Raw genomic sequence first — 20,068 nt, 5'->3', positions numbered from 1 at the left:
CTCGATTCCAAGACGCGACTTTTTTTGTTGTTTTTTTTCTCCCCCAATCGAGTCGTAAATACAGCGCTGCTCCCATAAATCTCGGCACTGGCCTCAAAACTTTCGTCTTTTGTCTTTCCTCGTTTGGTGTTCGAGCGGGCAAAGGTGTCTCTGACGTTCACCAATGCTTCCTCATCACCTCGGTGGAATCGCTACTTCGACCAAGCAAACGCTTCTACACAGGAAAAATCGAAAAGGGGCATCAAATTTTCCCGCACCCGACAGAAAGAAAATTCACGCCCTCGTCGAGGTCGAACGGTCCCCTCGGGAAAACGGATATTATATAGTCAAGCGCTGCTCCTCCGATCGTACGCCCATAACAGCCAATCAACTACAACTGCTCCTCTCAGCGCGTAGGTACACCCGATTTCTTGCTGCGCGAGCTGTACTTGCTTCCCTCCGCTATATAAATTAACCGTCGGCGCGGCGGCGGTCAAGGCACCGGCAACAGCTCGAAATCTCGGCTCGCTCTTAATGACTCGCTTCCTCCTCCTTGTTCCATCTTTTTTTTTCTCTCTCTCTCTCTCCTTCTTTCCCGTTTGTACGTTATACTTACGTATCTTTTGCTACACGCACTCTTTTATTGTTGCATTGCCCTTGGATCGTCTTCGTGTATGCATATGATGTGCTTGTTCCTCATTGCGTTGTTTAACGTCGATGCGTGTCGATTCTTCCTCAAACTGGAGGACACATCGATCTTTCCGTCAAATGCAAGGCAGATTTAGTTTGAAGATTAGTCACGTAACAAAATGATCATTCGCCGGTGTTACTTTGTATAGTAAACATAATACACTTTTTATCGCACGGCCGAACGCGTGACCTATAGCTGGTGTGCTCGATGTTTTCGAAAGATATGATGCATACGTGCTTGCGAAGGGAAGTTCACACGATTATAATTATTCGGTGGTTATTAAACAAACTCCGAGACGAGCAACAGACAAGCAGGTATATGAAAATTAAACGAGTTCGCGCTTCGAGATTCGATTTACCGCGTGTGAGAATCTATTTGTGGCGAGTCTCGCTCTCTGCTGGAGTGTTACATAAAGATTCAACCTTTATTAATAGTCATTTCCTCGCAAGGCGGGTTTCACTTATCCAAACGTCGTATAATATATTGAGTTTCGATATCGATATCTCCTACAATATACGAATAATGGTTATACATTGGTGCTCTCGTCTCGATGTGTTTTACGACACGATACCACAGTACAGAATTTGTTTTGTCAACCATACACCAGTCACTTGTTCTACCTTTCGTTACAAGCTTTACTCAAATTGTATCTACTCGAATAAAAGGTACTTTCACGTTGACCCGTACAGAATCGCCTCAATCATGTATAACAATTGTGTTTATCACACGCAAATAATCGGTACATACTTACACACCCTCTCTTTACCGGTAATTAAATTAAATTCTCGAGTGTACTAAATATTCCACAACTCTCAGTCGGACACGCTGCGAAAAAAATGATTTCGGAACGTACTATATGATTGTACGAGCCATTTCTAAGTATATTGATAAAATTTTAATTTTTATTGACATAAGATCGGTCAGAAGGAACGAAAAAAAAAAAAAAAAAAAAAAAAAAAAACGATTTAAATTACCGACAATTTGTCGACTTTTCTACAATTCGGAATGGAGATTTAAACCCAGTTCCATCACGGTGCCATCCGACCCACATAAACGACTGAACTCTAACTACAAAACATGCGGATGGGCACTTGGTTCCGCAGCTTGAGCTTTGTCCTTCGGAAAATGATATACGAAATCTCTACAGTCGTAAATCCTGTGCACAGTAAAAAAAAAAAAAAAAAATACTGGTACATTTGGTGGGGAAAATATTGACCTATATCCGCGAGCCCTGCGCGTGACACTTGGCGGGCCAAGGAGCTTCGCGTCTTACATGTGGAATAAATAGGGGCCAGGAGTACAAGGCAGGCGGAAAGAGAATAAGGAGCAGCAGAATACCCGATGTCGCAATCTTTCATCCTAACGCGCTCATAAATTTTCTTTATTCGTCCGTGGGAGTCACGTGGTACATATATATATTTATGCATTCCTAAGCGCGATTTTCAACCAGAGCGGCCTTGCTGATAATTTTAGGGTGAACATTTTCCTTCTATATAACATATCCGCTGTTGTCATTTGAGCTCGAAAATTGTTCAATCATAAAACAATACGTTAAATCTCTAAATTTAACCCTTTTGGTGCATATTTACATTAATAATTATATGATAAATCCTGGACATACAGCTTTGCTGCTACTATGACCCTTGATCGCAAAAATTCGACAGCGTGGAATTGAGTTGTACCTGGAAAATTGTTAACATCCCTGGAATTTCAACTGATGTAGACGACGAGAGAGTTAGCGGATGATTAACGAAAAATTATTGTGTGTACAAAAAAAATGTATCTTTGCCGTAAAGCAAATGAAGGGAACGTATGAAATAATAATAATAATAATAATATAATTGTAAGTATACCTATACTTAGCTGAGATCGGTATCGGAAAGTAGCTCACCGCAAGTGCAAAGACAAAAAAAGAGAAACAAACATTGGCAGTACTAATATATACGTCTAATGCTCTGCCACTGCCACACGAGTTGGGCAGAGAGTGCGTGTCGCGAGGAGAAAATCAATTATGCGACTTGGCATAGCGAAAGCGAATCACACTCGCCGATCAATCGCCACTGCTACGACGACTTGCACCGGCGCGCGAAATCCGGACTTTCCAGTCGGCCTACGTAATTGCGCCCCAACACTTTTTTCTCTCTCTCTCTCTTATTATTCATCTCTCTCGCTCTTTCCACTGGCTGATTGACGCCTCGCGCTCGCAGCGTGAAATTCAGGAGTCTCGAACACGCTGTGTACATTTGTATTTATGCGTGTATGAAAATAATAAAAGCAAAAGAATCGAGGCTACGCGTTTTGTCTCTCTCTCTCTCTCTCTTTTTCTTATGAGCTCGCCTGACGGATGATGTGCCGATCCGTTAGCCTCGAACAGAACGTTGGTATAGCTTTGGGTAATTTGGCACTGCCGCACCAGAGTTAACGTTTTTTTGTGATACAAAAAAAAAAAAAAAAAAAAAAAAAACTCTTAACCGCTGATGGGCTATTAACGAAAAACTGTACTAGCGTTCGAAAGAATATGATAACAGACACGGATTTTGTGGTGTTTTTTTGGTCTAAAAATTAATTTTACTACCGATCACAAATGATTTATCGGAAAGGAGATGCGGCAAAAACGCCGGGATTTCACGGCAAAGTGCGAGCTCGCTTTTTTTTCTCTCTTCTCCCGCTAAACACCGACCGGTCGACCCTCGCCGGTTTCTCGAATATTTCGGATTCCTCCGTCGCGCCACTCTATTTACGTACAACAATGTACAAGAATCGCCATTTCCATTGCCAAAGCGGGGCGCCTTGTACGTACCGATGAAAATTAGTCGACAATCTTGTTTATCCTCTCCACGCGTTATCGGCGATGAAAATATTATTGAAATTGTAAAAATTAATTTCCACGAAGGCGAGCACTGAATCACAAACAAAAGACAGCTCACATTGACACATTGACACACGCGGGCGCGCGCTTTTATTGTCATTCCAACTATGCACTATTTTCTTAGCTATCTGTACACATGTATACATTTAATACAGCCTTGAGTATGAATTTTGTCATTTCAGGTACTGAATTGTCGAGCGCAGCGGAGAAGCCTCCGGTGCTCCTCCTCCTCGTGCAAACTTAACATTGTACTTGTGTACTTCGGCGGAAAGATCCGCGGAGCGATAAGAGGAGAGCGTCGCGGCAGCGGCATATGTTTTGAAAAAAAAAAAAAAAAAAAAAAAAAAAAACAACATCCCCACGCGAGAAAGATTGAGCTGTTGGGTGTATTCAGTACAGGCAACGGCGGCGCCATTGACGCGAGATCCGATCAAGTTTTCAATTACCAAGTGTTTTATATCCTTCCCTCTCGGTGTAACGTATATAAAAGTCGCGACTCTCCTTCTCTCGTGTTCATATGCTCACTTGTAACGTGCGAGTGCAGCTTGGCGTGTTTTTTATTGCGCCTCGCGTCTCTGGCGGTCATTGTACGTGACGCGGAGGCGATGAGTGACGGAAGCTGATAAGAACCTCTCCGTCGTGATTTTGCTCGATTATTTTTGCTCAGGAGACTCAACTCTTCGGTTCTCGTTATTGCGATTATTTAAATACACATAGCTATGCGGCACGTGTGGGTTGCTGGTTTATGATGAAAGTGCCGAATCGGAGGGTTGTTGTGAGTTTTATTCAACCTCCGCATTTATGTGATACCGATGAATACCAATCGATGCGATCGACGATGTTACTAGGGGACCAACAAAAAAATTAACTTGGTACACGACACGAGAGAAAATCTGCGGGTGATGAGATTTCGCGCTTTCACTAGGAGATGACAGTGGTATCTATTTTTTTTCTCCGATACTTTACATAAGCCTGCTAGTATACACGGCGACGAATCACATATATACATAAATTATACGTGCGTATGACTGATACGTCATTTAATCCGACACTCAAACTGGAACCGACTTGCAACCATTGCCAGTAACATTACATCGAACGTAGACTGACGTGCATGAGTTGCTTGCTCTATCGAGTCGAGGCTCGCGTCGATTTCGATTGTACGTATAAGCTTTCCCACTTGTGCGTCTTATCGCGGTGTTGAATAATTTTTGCACTTGTGTCGCGTTGATTTGCTTGTTTTTTTTTTTAGATAGAGTAACTCCTGTTGTATGCGTTTCGTGTGATTCCGCAGAAATAGATGAATTAGAGCATGCCAGGGGCCTGATTCTAAAAAAATAATTTGAGAAATAGTATCGGAGGCTTCGGTGTAGCAGCTTACTAACACGAAATATTTGATAAAACCTCAATGTTAATAACAACCAAAGTCGTACAGTTTTGTGATATTGTGATGCACCTCACTGAAAGAGAAGAAATGAGTTGCCCGTGTTTTATGATTTTTTTTTTTTTTTTTTTTTTTTTTTAACCTCATTTATTTATTTTGCGTGTAAGTATACGTTCAAGTTTTGGCCACAATTTTCCATCATCCATTAATGTCTCACAAGAAGAGCGCATGAGAATCGCTTGCAGTAAAAAGTGTGTACTAATAATGTGATTTTACTTAGACAAGTTTTACTTCGAATGCAATGCAAATAACAAATTTTCTTACTATTATTGGTAATCTTATTAATGGCTAAAACTGTGATGATTATTATTATACTGCCATAAATGTACCACTATGGAATATGCCTGTAATGAGTTTCACTCGATATGGAGACACAATGCAAGTTTCCTCAAAACTATCATTTTTTAAAAAACAACGCCACACCGTGCGAACAACGACAGTAAAAATGAACACCTTCTTTCATTACGTTGTATGAATCACACGGTCGACATATACATTAAGGATAAGTATGACAATTTTACTCTTATCAGTTCTCTATAAGAAGTATGAGCGGGGAATTGTTTCGTAGAAAAAAACAAAAAATCGACCGCATTGGTCATCTTTGTACTAATATCAGAAGTGCAGCGCGATGACGTGAAATACGTGAGTATAGGTACACATTTATACATACCTGCAGCAAATAATATTTGTGGCTATTGCAAGATACAGCGCTACGTATGTTACATAGACCGATTTGTATACCTCAAAAAGGAAATAAATTTAAAAAATATCATAAAACGGAAAAAAACTTCTTGGCCCCCATCTTTGTCGCGTCGCGCAGACTCTCTTTTTTCAACAGCAGCGTACAGCTCCACAACTGCAGACGTGAGTATTGCACATGTTGATTATTTTCTTTGCTCGAAAGAAAGAGGGAGATGGATGGAAAAAGAGACAGGAATTCAATACCGGCAGCAGTATTCAATTATAAGTCTGTCCGAACACGAATGTATAAATATCATTTTTGCTCGCACACCTTACGTGCCCACAAGTAGGTATATGTGTATACCATCGCGAGCACATACCGCGGAAAAATGTATGTTTTTTCCTCTCGCGGGCCGCAAAACCGAGTGAAAAAACAAACAAATCGAGCGTCCGCAGAAGCCACGAGACACGCAAGAGATATACCATTACCGACTCTCTTTCTCTCGTCTCGAAAAATCTAGAGGCGGGTATGTAAAAAAGGAAAAAAGAAAAACAAAAAAGTTAAATAAAATCAGAAACACAAGCGAGCAAGTCCGAGAGAGGAGTGTAAGAAATCCCACCGAGAGATACACGCCGATAGATAATGAAGCCCTCTTCTCTCGCGGGCTGCGAGAGAGAGAGAGCGGCGAGATAGCGCCAGCGGAGAGACACATAATGTACGTATAAAGAGATGGGGCCCAAGTAACGCAAAGGAGAAATAAGACAAGGAACTAAGCTCGAGAGATGGATGCGCGGGAGAAAGACCTCGACGGTATCATCATGTCGCGGTCGGTGCTCCTATGTAACAAGCCGATCTCTCTTTGGCCACGTGGACTATTTAGTGGACACGCATGTACTTAATCGAGCTTGAATATACAAAACATAAGTTGATACGTGCGTGTAATTTTTTTTTTTTTTTTTTTTTTTTTTTTTATATATATTTCTTCACTCGTACGTGTATGCCTACACAAGATGCGAACTTTTCGCCCCACGCGCTTTGTGCGTGCGCCTCATTTTTATCAACCCCCCAAAAGCAGGCTCGCGTTATCACCACAGCATATTTCTTCCAGCACGTATCGGCAATGCCCTCGTTTCTTTCGCTTCGCCTCCTCTCTTTCTCTTATCAATTTTGGCTTTTTCGTATTTTTCTCATTCGTTTCTCTGCGCAAACCGAGGGTACATCTATCGACTTTTAGACCCTTTTTTTTTTTATACCTACACCATTGTTCTGGACACGAATATTTTTGCAGTCTCTGGATACTCCGTTCCCATGTATTATACACACGCACGTATATTATCTGTAGGAGGTTTTTTATGTAATAGTTATTGTATCAAAAGATACAATAACTATTATAGATAAAAATCAAATTAATTAATTCCACCGATTTTTCAATCGTATAGAGAACCATTTTTTTTCTTTCGTCAATCATCACACGCACGCGTTTTGCAGCCGATAAAAATTAAGCCAATGGATCCATGACACGCAAGGCTAATTAATTAGTCGGCCCGATAGGACATCAAACGCGTTCCGCAAAACTCGATCCGCTTGATCGGCCGTCCCGTTCCTCCTCTTTGGCTGCATACCTAACGAGCAACGCGCATCTGTGTATTTGTGTATAAATAGGAGATGGGGCGAGGCGATATGGGCTGTGTGGTGTGTTATACACACAGGACAAAATTAAAAAAGAAAGACTTGGACCGAGCCTAGGATGGGTCGTTATACTCAAGAGCAGAGTTGTTAGGGCAACAATTAATTGAGACGTACCGTCTTTTTTGTTCGTCTATCTGCTCTCAGTGTATACAAGGCATCTTTGTGATTTTTTCTCGACCGAGAATTATTTCACTTTCTCTCTGAGTCACTCTATCTTTCTCTCTTGATCTTAAGATTTTACAATTTTGCTGTGAAAAGTAAACTTTTAAAGAAAATTAAGAATATTTTTTTTAGTCCTTTGGTTTCCTTCTAACTGCGTAAAACCACCATGTAAAGTTTTGTTCGGAAAGCACAAAATTAATTTTATCGCTTAATATCATCAATGTCAAACAGTTGGGACGGTGACAACCTAGTGTACAACTTTAAAATATACGTCAGGTTTGTGGTGTGTGTAAGCGTGGAGTTGATTTCTTATGCGAATTTGTTTGTATCTCTAGTAATTATAGATCACTTCTTCGATCACTTCTCGGATCAGTTTCATAAAATAGGAACAGGTAACCTTACAAAATCTACTTTTTTGTTATATAGGCAACTACTGGTATTGAGGATTTATTAACAGTTACCATTTAAAATTTTCATCTTTTTTTTAAAATAATCACTAGAATTTCGGCACAAAATCGTGAAATAAGTCATTTGAACTAGTTTTTGTTAATTGTTATTTTGGTTGATAAAGTAAATGTAGAGCATCTTCATACTTGATATTCCACGATCACTTATAAATATACAACATTTTTTTTGCAGATTCGAAAAAATTTGCGCAACAACGCTCGAGCTAATCTTTGTTACGAATTAAATCGGTCTGCACCGTGACAGAGCGAAGAGCATACGCAAATGGAAAAAAACGCCGAAAAACAACATATACCAACATTTTTATGAAAATACCACACGTATGTAAACATATCAATAGCAGCTTTTTTACACACACGTAACAACCTGGTCATATCAAACGAACTCGTATTTTTTTTTTTTTTTTTGTTTTCGACCGATGAGTATAGCAGTGTGCCAAGTAGAAATAAGGCCACCCATAGCTGTCAGTGAGATAACGTCGTTGTTTAGAGAAAATAGAAACAAGCCAAAAGAGTGAGATTTTTCCTAAAAAGAGTTCATACATGCGGTTTGACCATCGAAACAGTGAAGCAAGTATCGTATTAATTTGTTGCACGAGATTAACTCATAATATACACCAACTGCATTTGGCACGAGCGGAGCTCATTATTTATACTCAACGGCAACTAGCACTCGATGAATCAACTAATTTCGCTGACTCTCGTCGTTTGATGACTTGTGTTACAAACTCATGAGCGGCTTGTTTATACCTAATCAATGTAATTAAGATTACGACACGGAATGAGAAAAAATAAATAAATAAGCGAGTATCATTTAATTCTGAGGTCAGTCGTCGATAATTATTTTTTCTCGCACTTTTACACTGCCACCACGGAAATTTACTCGTGAACTTCTTCTTTTTTTTTTTATCATGCGAACGTGTGCAACATCAGTATTTTTCTTTTATTTTGCTCTTGCTATCACCGTATTTTTCTACGCACGATAGGTGATCCGCATAACTCATGGAAGTATACTTGGGTAAAAAAATTAATTTAATTAGCGTTATCACAACGCAGAGCACGAAAAAATGTATAGGACCGGAAAACCTGTACGCGGAGAGTTTTTAGTTAGATAGAAAAAAAAGTCGTACCGTCGGTGATATGGCAAACTCTTAGGGCCCTTATCGCATGGACCAAAAAAAATTCAATCGAGCAATTTTATTGTTATTAAACACGAGCAAAGCGACTAAAGCGACAACAGAGTCAACATGTACATGGCATCCGGCTTTGAAGTCTCGTACGGGCCGTAGCCGCGATTCGACTCTACGAAAGCGACTCACTGGCGTACTTGTACGTACACGTGACGTGTGATGTAGTAGCAGGTGCTTCTTTTTTTCTTTCTTACTTCTTGTCTCATCTCCCGTGAAAGTATTTTCTTTAATGTCACGTCAAAGTTGCGGGACGCCTCTTTTCAAAAGTGGCACGAGGAACACAATATATATTATACATGTGCAGCAACAGTAACTCACTCGAGTCGTATACAGACTGGTGCACGTCTTCGTGTGTATAATCCAAGACTTGGGCATGGATGCTTTGAAAAATATCTTGTGTAAAATTTTTTTTTTGTTTTTTTCAAATGTAATGCACCATTTGCGCTAGATTCAACTTTTAGCAGAACAAATAATTATAATATGTGATAAAAAATATTATATTTGTTCTCCAAACTATGCAGCACTGTTTTTAGCTATACAAAAATTGTAGTTGAGTATTGTATTACAAGTAGCGATGAAAATTGAGATTCTATGGACTCAAATGTGTATCGTTTAAATACTGTATCCACGTATCTATGAATGCGCTTTTAGCGGAGTTTTATATAATACTTTATTGTTGTGACTGGCGAGGTGATTGGACAATGGAGATTCTCGGTGTATAATTTTAGAAAATAATGAAAAATAGCAGGCATTAATTGTTCGAGTGTGAAAAATAGCCACAGCGAAAAGTAATTGTTATACGCGGTGTAATTATGGGAATGGTAGACACAGGAGAGGAGGCGTGCACACGTACGCGTATAATACTTTGAATGGCAAATTAATTTATGAACTGTGCGCAGACGCACACGCGTGCGCTCACCGCAGATAATAAATACATTTTAATGCATAAAAATGCAAATTCTGCACAACAACCCCAAGAATACAACGCGATGTTGTATCTTACTATCATTTTTTTTTTCGTTCAATGCTCACACTCCTCTTTTTCTACTACATGCGGTTTGGAAGAAAAAAAGGCTATATTCATAAAAAGCGTGTACGCGCGATGATAATAATCCGCGCATTTATATGGAAATTCATATTTATGGGTGTATCAGATCACAGCAGAGCAAATAATAATGGTATGTGCACGTTGTGTGTGTGTATGTGTGTACATATAGATAGGCACGCAAGTGCCGATGTGAAATTTACGAGGCTCTTGGCGTTTGTAATAAAACGCATTTTTCGCACTTAAAATGTTATATTGCGTTCTTGAACTTTTTATTTTAATGAATCGAGTTTGCACGTATAATATGGTACACTCATTAGGTCGGACAAGTGTTGTTCAGTGGTCTACTTGAACACACTTTGCGGGTGATTCATCTCTCAAAATTGAAAGAAAAACAATAATCGTTGTTCATTTGAATAGTTGTAATTTTTGCACGATATCCAGTTAAATGTTTTACTGGCAAGCAAACATGTATCATCATAAATAATTTTTGTAGGAAATGTGTACGGTATACAGATTTATGGGCAAAATTTATACTTTCTGTTATCAGAAGAGAGAGAGAGAAGAGTTTCTTTCTTCTCGTCTCACGTGATTTTTTGAATCTTTTGAGTAATAAGATAGTAATTTTTTAAGATTTTTTTTAATCTTTCGAGGACCAGCAATTCAGTGACCAATTTTATCAACGAAGAATTACTTTTGAACTCGTCAGGGTGATTGATAAGACTAAATATTTTTCTCTCAGAGAGCTCGAAAATAATTTTTGTAAAATAGAATTCTATTATTTTTTCATCGAGATATCTTTATGTGATATATAATATCACAAAATACTAGCAGTGGTGCTCGGTTGCGTCACACCAATGTGCACCAATCATTGATATAATTAAAAACCAATCGATACTTACATACATGAAATAAGTATATGATAAAAATTATGATAACTTTTTAGCCAGAGGATATAGAATTTTTTTAAATACTTTGATGTGGACACCGTAGGGACTCTCAGAAATGTATACACCATACTAAAGGCAGTCGTTGCTCTCAACTTGGTCTATAGTTGTCACAAAACGCCCTCGAGAGGACCCTTTATTTTTCAATCTTTTAAGATAAAATACGTTATGCCGAGATATGATAGGTGACTTGAAAGTGTATCGATTTTTGGTAGCTCGATAATTTGCATTATTCGTAAACATTTTTTTGTTGAGTGTGCGATTCAAGTCCACGAGTGAATGAAATAATAAATGTATCCATCGTTGATCAAATCACTACTTTTCAAAATAAAACTTAAAGTCTCGAATTTTTCAGGACTCAACAGTTCAATGTTTTGTTGGCCTGAGTATTTATTGATTTTCTTACACCACACCTTTTTAAACAAAAAACAAAAAAAAAACATAAATTATATTATTCTTGTTGTAGTTGCCGATAGGTAAAAGAAAGAATCCCGCAATAATTAAGAGCCTCAAAACTCTTAAACTCAACGAAACACCATACGACATTACATAGGTACATGCACTCGCTAAAAGACAAGTCCGCGCATATAATGCAAGCCCGCAACATTTGCTCGCCTGATTCGGCGGCCCCGTGCATAATTAATCGTCCCGGGACTTTCTCCCTCTACACGGCGAACACTCTAGCCCATGTTATGCATCTTTTTATTTATTTTTTTTTTTTTAATTCATCAAAGTACCTGTTTTGCGTGATATACGTGTACATGTGCCCCTAACGACCTATTAATCGTCATAAAAAGCAAAATGTGAAGAAAGAAAAAAATAAATAAAAAAGAAGCCGATCGACTCTCCGCTGCCGCTCATCATTCATCCGCTGTCGATGTGGCCGTTATCCGTTATCTAAGTGAATTTCGCGTGTACGGAACGTGTACGTACTTAATACATATTTCCCAAGTAAAAAAAAAAAAAAAAAATCTATGCGCCTGTTAGCGCTGATTCCAACGTATAAGCGCGAATCGGTGAGTTTGCTCGCGTACACCCGTGTACGAGCGGACCGCGATCGGTTTTGAATTATTTACACGCGCTTGAATTTATTAATCGCAATTACGCGCTTGCGTGCGCGATTTTTGAGATATACCTCGCTAGTGCGCGTGTGGGTTATCGACGAATTGCGCGCTCTTGCAAAATTAATGCCCGCGATGGTATGTGTTACACGCGCCACATGTTATGTGGTTATGGATAAAAAAAAGGTGATCGAGTGTGTTTTCGATGCCCAAGCGTGTATGGGCTCGAGAGACGATCGAACCGACGGCTGTGAACAAAATCGCTGTAGTCACTCGCACAACGAATTGAGGTGTCGTTGACGATCGTGAGCTTTCGAGAGCAAACGTTGTTTTGATTATTTTTTGACTGATTATTCATTATGTGGAAATCATGTGGACTTGACAGAAAGAAAAAGAATGTACAATCAATGAAGTTCTAATTTCGCTGTGTGTCTCAAATCTATTTAACCCTTGCACGTCGTCGTGTAACAGCCAAAGACTAACCTATTCTCACCTATTACTCTGCTATGGGAATGACCGTACATCAATTGAATTAATGAAAAACATAGTTTCGCGTCCTTTAAAACCCGTTAGGTATATCCATATCCGTGGAATATCTAGACAAGCCTAATTATATTATCTTTCGTATGGATTGACAGCAAATACAATAAGAATTATTAAGCCAAGGAAGTAGAGACAACAATAATGACAACAACAACTTCACCCGAGTTATCCTGCACGATAGAAAAGAGGAATCTCGGTTTCTACAAAAGTGAATAAAAAAAGGTATTCCTACAATTATCTCGGAAAAGCTGTTGGAGGTGCACAATTGATATGCGTCAATTCATCCCAATGTCGTTCAACTGCTGTTATTTCTATATACTTGACAAACAATCCGCGAGCCTCGCTCTCTCATTGAGGTTTCGATTTGCTTTTGCTTGTCTTTGTTACAGTAGCACCACCATCATGTGTGTCTTTCTTGTTTGATCGTTAAACGTAAATTAAAAATACACCGAAGAACAAGGCTTGTCATTGTTATATATCTTTGATAAAACTCGATGAGCAACGAAAGCACTATACGAACTCGCTTTCTTCTTCTCTCAAGACGCAGCTAGATTTGTACTGGCTTTTTTGCCACTGGCTACATCAATTTTAACACTATATGCGGTGTAAAAATTCGAGTACAATAGATCCACCGCTAAAAAAGAAGTTGTAAGTATAGCAAAACGAAAAAAACAACAACAACTCTCTAACGAGCGAGTTTGGGTTTCGCGCGCGGGACAAGGGGCTCCGGCGCTTGAGCTAATTCGCGGACTTAAAAATAGCGAAAAACGGAAAAGCGTCTCTTTACCACGACAATTAGCGGCAACGGCACCGCTAAACCGACACCGTTGAGTACAAAAGCGTGATCTAATTATCCGTGTGCGCGTTTTTCGTTCCTTTTGTGACCAAGAAACTGCTGAATGTGAAGCGATAAGTGGTTTTAAAAAAAAAAAAATACTGCTGCATTTAGGAAATTTTATTTTGATTTTCTTGGAAACTAAATAAAGACACTCCATAGTGTAGTAACTTGGTAAAATTCTGGGTAATAGTGATAATTATAAATGATGATAACAGCATTAACGCGAGTACGATTAATTTTACTTTTCAATGAGGAAGTTGCGTATGTACTTGATAATCACCATTGTAAATCTTTTCCACAAACACGTATCTTTACTAAAACGAGAAAAAAAAGTAACACGAAACGACAAATGATTGGCAATTCACCACACTTCCGTAAAAAAAAAAAAAATTAGAGAAAAACTACAATCTCGACAAAAAAACGTTATTAAAATAAGAGCACGCATCGTTACACATAAAAACGGCCTACATGTAAGGCGCGCGTACCTCAAAAAATATTAACAAGCGATAACTTTCGTAAGCACCATAAATTCATCGTACGCGCTATTGCGTGTCATTTAAACGATAAAATGAATTATTAGACGCGTTACAAGCAATACACGTACATCGCTTTAAAAAACACAAATGCGCGAAATAAGCACGAATTTCATTGGCGGCGTGCATTGCAATACGCAAAAACACACATTTCCTCTCTCTTCGTATACCACGCACAAAGAAGATTCAGCCACGACACGTACATCGCGAGCGGCGTTGAGCAACCACGCGCTTAATGAAATTAAAAAGGCAGAATTCCGCCGAGAGCGCGTTGTTTCAGCAAGACAAATAACAACAAAAGCCCTCCCTACCCCGTATTAGCACCTTGACTCGCGATAATTTTCCGCCGCAGTGTGGAAACGTGCAAATCGAGCCCGAAAATTCCCACTATCGGCGGATCTCTCTTATCACCGCGATGAACTGCAAACATACGCTCTCTCTCTCTCTCTGTCTCCCGTGCTGCCGTGCGTGATTGCAAGCGGAGAGATCGAGGAGAGCTCTGTATGTACCGATCTCCAAGTACATCAGCTCGAGCTGCGCCGCTGGATTTTCAATTTCTCGGTTATTATGTGTTTCCAGTTTCCCAAATTGCGTTTGTGTAAGAAAAAAAAAAAAAAAAAAAAAAAAAAAAAAAAAAAAAAAAAATCGCGATCGGCGCATACTCGAGGTTTTCCTTTTTCCACACAAACACTCGCGCGCACACCTTGCGATGCGATCGATCACTCGGGAAAACAAAACCAAAGAAAACTCACCCTTCGAGTCGGTTCTGTCGGCAGCCTTTGCTGGCCTCTCCTCATGCAATGATCTTCTGTCCGTCGCTTGCTACAAATCGGCTCCCAAATATCGAAAGGTGCGCGTTGAACTGCAGATTTTGGGCCTCGTCAAACGTGATGGGTACAGGCACAAGTGGTAAACACACGGTCACTCGGTATTATACTCTGCCCAGGGCGAGGAGGGAGGGGGAAAATAAAAATAAAAAAAACAAAAAAGAATGAGAAGCGCACCGATCTGTATCCGCGACTACCTCGAACCGCACTGGGAAAAACCGGCAGCAGTCCTGATGTTCCCAGCATCAGGCATGTTGAGCATCGTATGGGCCCAATGAGCCAATAAGCACCAAAACCAAACGAACCGAACGTCACCAGTTGACAAAGAGACAAAGACAAGAGTTCCGATACTTTCGGTACCGTGGACGGCGAAGGACTGGCTGCTGCGGCGGTGCGCGATACCGATCCGCGTGCGCGCGCGCGCGCGCTCCGAAGACGCGCGCCTGGGCGATGCTCGGTATATAGCTGCGCCGCACACGCTCTCTCTTTTCGCTTGATGATGGCTGGCTCTCCTACACAGTTATAATAATATATACAAGCGTGTGACTATCTTTACGTTTATTATACATATATATTATGTGTATACGCTTTAACAATTTACGCGAGCCATGGTGCAGTGGTGCGTTCGTTTGTATCTACGTGCCATTGGCGGACTGCAACACTTGTGCACACAGAGGTGCGACAACTGCATCATCACTGGACTACCAAACCTATACAAAAGCTATGTATGCTTTTCTTTGTGGTTTTAAAATTATAGGAGGGGGAGCGGGAAATGCGTCGAGGATCAGCAGAATTGAGGAAAAACACGTCCCTGTACTATGCATCTACAGGCATGAAATGACAATCAATACGTATACAGTAGACTCATGCCTTATACAAATTGAGGCAACTCGCAAATTTTTATAATTGAAAAATCGACGAAACTTTAAATGTTATAATATGTGGACGAGAGAAGGATATCTGCAGTGTACTTATATATATATACATGTGTGGCTGATGATGGTGGAAGAAAAATGCGTGCGGCAGTGCGGCACGAGAGCTATATGCATCATCGGAGAGAAAAACACGATATAAGTATGGTGTGGGGGAAGAGAAATAAGAAAACGGAGGGGGAAAGCGATGGCGAAGGAGAGAGAAACAAAGGTGGAAGCTGCGATGGGTATATTATTGGTGTGAGAGAAGGACGAAGGACATCTCATTCGTCTCTGCAGTGCTGTACACTGTATTAAATGGACAAGGAGAGAAAGAGAAGCATCAGAGGGTACAGCTAATTGGGGTGGTGGTGGTGGTAACTACGAACACTAAAAGTAAAAGCTATAGCTGTAGAGAGACAAAAAAATCGAGATTTGTACAGCTGATGGGTGGGAGTCGAGTGTAATTATAACTAAACGTCTCCCTACCCTCTACTTATATATTTATTTTCACACTTATGCTTAAACATAGATAGTACACGCAAAAAAAAGCCCATCTCCCCCTTATATCCTGTATCTGAAAAGTTTTTCAAAATATTGCATAAAAACTACCTGTAAAATAATGAACTAGGCGATTTCACTATTTCAAAGTTTTATACCTATAACTTATTAGGTTTGGTGAAACTTCAATAATGAATTTTACTGCGAAATAGTGAATATTCCCTACTTTTACCAAGTTAACGTTTCACTATTTAAATTAGTTGGTTAACTTATCAAACTACCCTAATTTTTCTTTATTTCGGAAGTGAAAATCTTGTTCACTTGCGCAAATAGTGAAATTTCCACTATTTCAAATTGAGAGAGTATGAATATAATATATTGATGTATTGATGAGTGAAAGTGTAATCTTACAATTAGTTTTTGTTAGAAAAAGGAACGTAGCCTGTCGTGGAAGCCTCGATTAAATAATTCAAATTAATTAGATTTAATGCTGTACTTTGAGAAATTTTTACATTTTATTGATACAAAAGTGTATGCGTACTTAATTAAGTACATACGGTGAAAGAAATTGGTATGGAATATGTGTATTTGATCACTGGCTGTTTTGAGGAAAAAGTATGTGTACATAATAACTTTTCCTTCCTTTCTCAGCTCATAAATAAACTATTACCCCTTTCAAATGCAAATCTATGGAATACTGTGCATTTTTTCACCAAACGCGTGTACACTAATGAATGACTTGTTGAGTTTTCATTATCCAGCAATTGTGATACAGTGAAACGTTATCACCGACACTTTCACACTGTATAGTTGTGCAGATTTTCTTGCAAGAGCGTAGTTGCGTTGGCCAATACAAGCATTATATACTAGGATATCGTAACATCGAATTCTGAGCTTTTTTTCTTTCTTCATTTTTTTTATGCAAGATCAAGTGCACATTCAAATGGAAAACAGTCAGTTGCTTTTATCACATTCCGGCATACTATACTCTTATCCCGTGATGTGTAATCTTTGAAAGCCGATTTAATTTGATTTATATCGAAAAACTACTTTGAATCCTTGGCATATATCACGTGACTCCCTAACGAGCTACGTTGTGTTGCTCGCTAATAATTCTTCGTAATGCGATTTTCCAAAGATATTTTTTTTTTTTTTTTTTTTGGTAATAAATAGAAGGTATTAAATAAATGAACAGTTCACCAGGTTATTTTTATTTTTGCATTAAATCCTTACTAGTTTCTTTGCATCTTATTTTCTTTACTTGCCACATGATTAAGTAAGAAAAAAAAAAAAAAAAAAAAATACGAAATTGGTCTCCTGTTTTTTTTCATACCGGCATACAACGAATGCAACGAATGGCTAATATATAGGTACCAACAACCAAATTAGCGCATTCCAAGTCCACTTAACAACCACACATCAAAAGCAGCTTTTACCTCTATTTCTGTTTCCGCTGCCAGGATGTTGGCAAATCTCGTCCCCTCACCACTAGGTATATACTTAATATATGTATACCATGTCCTTTACCATAATTCACGTATATAATGTGCCATTCCTTATGCAGCATCGACAACCGCGGGTTGCTCCAAACTTTTAGCTAAAAGGAAATCAATGTCCTAACTCATCACTCCTTTCGAGACTACAATCTACATCGTTTTACTGCAGGTATAATGCCATACAATCTCGAAAGGGCCTCTTCCGAAACGCTTCGGATGAATATGCTCCGCACGACAAAATCATCGCAGCGGCAAAAGTGGAGGAAAAAAAAGAAGAAGCCCCCCTTCCGGCACAGCTCGTCGGCACCGCTAAATAGAAAAGAACAGCTCGTTATGAGTGAAGCCGGACAGTGGCGGTCCCTCTCTAAGCAAACAAACCCCCTCGTCCCACCTCCCCTGTTTTCGAGAAAAAAAAAAAAGTCAAAAGTGCAAGAGGCACTTATGTAGCAATACACGGAGAAGCGAATGGCATACAGCCCCGGGGAAGGAACAGAGGAAGAGAGAGAGCCGCCCGCCGTGCAGTGGGTCTAATCTCGAGCCGAACGAGGGGAGAAGATCGCTCTTTTCCTTTTCGACAGAGACATCAAGTCGTACAGGTAAAAGTATACACGGAACGTGGTTGTTAGCATAGGCAGCGGAGAACAGGGCCCCCCGCGGCAAGGGGGAGAAATAGGCGATTTCGCAGCTCCCTTTTAGCGAGCGACGGCCGTATAATAATAACAATAAAAGTTGGAGAGGAAAAAAAAAAAAAAAAAAAAAAAAAGGAGAAGGAGAGAGAAAAGTAGCCAAAGACCGCCTCGGAGATAAAGACGATCCGTGCGCTTCTAATTGGGGCCTAATTTATTCTCTGACTCCCCACACTCACGGGGTCAATCCCGACTCGCCGGTGGGCCCCCGCGCGGTCCATATACCCTGCATGTTTTTCAAATATTCCCTCGGACCCGCCCGCCGAGGGGCTCCCAGCTTCTTTTCGCTCTCGTTTCCCTTGCCGATGTGCGTATAACACACGGGTGGTGGGACTCTCTCGCACCGTGAGTCTTTTATCTGCGTGCACGCGCGTGAGTCGGTTTGAGACGTTACTCCGAGGAAAAAAAGGGCAAACGCGAGCCAAAGATAAAAACTTTTGGTCAAGTTATTAGGTCTGGGAGGTTGCCTTTGGTAATGAAAAATTTGGATTAATTTCTTTTTCTTTTTTTTTTTTGGGTTGGGGGCATGGGCAGTGGTAGCAATTATTTACTCTTTTTTTTTTCCTTTTAATGCCGATCAGATCCAGCGGTAATTTTGGCGCTCGGAAAAATCAGGACACAAGTCGAGTAGATGTGCAGGGACATCGACAAACCCGAAGGAAGCGAAGGAGGGAGGAAGGTAAAAAAAAAAAAAAAAAAAAAAAAAAAAAAAAAAAAAAAAAAAAAAAAAAAAAAAAAAAAAAAAAAAAAAAAGAGGCCGATAGGAGGAATATTCGGGCCAGGAATTTATAGGCACGCGCATCAGGAGTGCTGGCGAGAGAGATAAGATACCCGGGAATAATCGAGCATACAAACCTGTTTAGGGTCGCGGACGCGCGCGAGGTTCTTCTCGTTATACTCTGCTCTTTTTATCTCCCCGATGCCTTCCTTTTGCAGCCTATATACGATAAGGGAAGTCGCTCGTTTTTCGCCTGCGTGGCCCCTTTTGCGCGTGTGTTGAGACTCCCTTGGGCATAGCAGCCGATCAAAGGGATATCAGTGTAAAATCGAGAAGGCGAACGAAGGAAGCAATCGGAATCCTTCATTGTACTCATACGTACGAGAGCAGCTCGAAAGGATGTGAAAAGCGCGTAGGGTGTGATGTATACTTGATAAAACAATGCGCCAAGAGAGTTACGAAAAGGACGCGCGTGCACACCATATACTTAATACGCAATTACACCGTCCCCTTTTCACATGCATATATATATATTATATATTATACACGATATTTTATCGGCGGAGCGCAGTAGCAGCAGCCTCGCGGCAAGGCCGTTTCGATGCACATGTATATAGTATATATGGCAGCCTTCTCTCTCTCTCTCTTTCCAGCCATGCATGTGCACACACGTGCCACTGAGAAAACCTGTCCCTCGCGAATGTCGAAACTGCAGCGAGCGCTCTTTTTTTATTTCTTATGTATAACGCGTATGGATATATGGATGTATGTGCTTACACTATACAGCAGAGC

At 40.0% G+C, this 20,068-nt stretch overlaps 1 protein-coding gene across 2 annotated transcripts in view; it reads right to left on the bottom strand.

Moving 5' to 3' along the window:
- Positions 1-15,120, bottom strand: part of cv-2 (crosveinless 2-secreting protein) — a 36,665-nt gene extending 21,545 nt beyond the window's left edge. For both annotated transcript variants that reach the window (XR_001339086.2, XM_014357941.2), the window contains exon 1: positions 14,890-15,120. The gene's annotated coding sequence lies outside the window, so the exon portion shown is untranslated. The remainder of the gene's footprint in view (positions 1-14,889) is intronic.
- Positions 15,121-20,068: the final 4,948 nt, after the last annotated feature.

Source organism: Copidosoma floridanum, unplaced genomic scaffold, assembly GCF_036245765.1.
Source record: "Copidosoma floridanum isolate Cflo_tuat_1 unplaced genomic scaffold, Cflo_Japanese_pri ptg000030l, whole genome shotgun sequence".
NCBI lineage: Eukaryota > Metazoa > Arthropoda > Insecta > Hymenoptera > Encyrtidae > Copidosoma > Copidosoma floridanum.
This window is presented reverse-complemented; position numbering and strand designations above follow the sequence as displayed.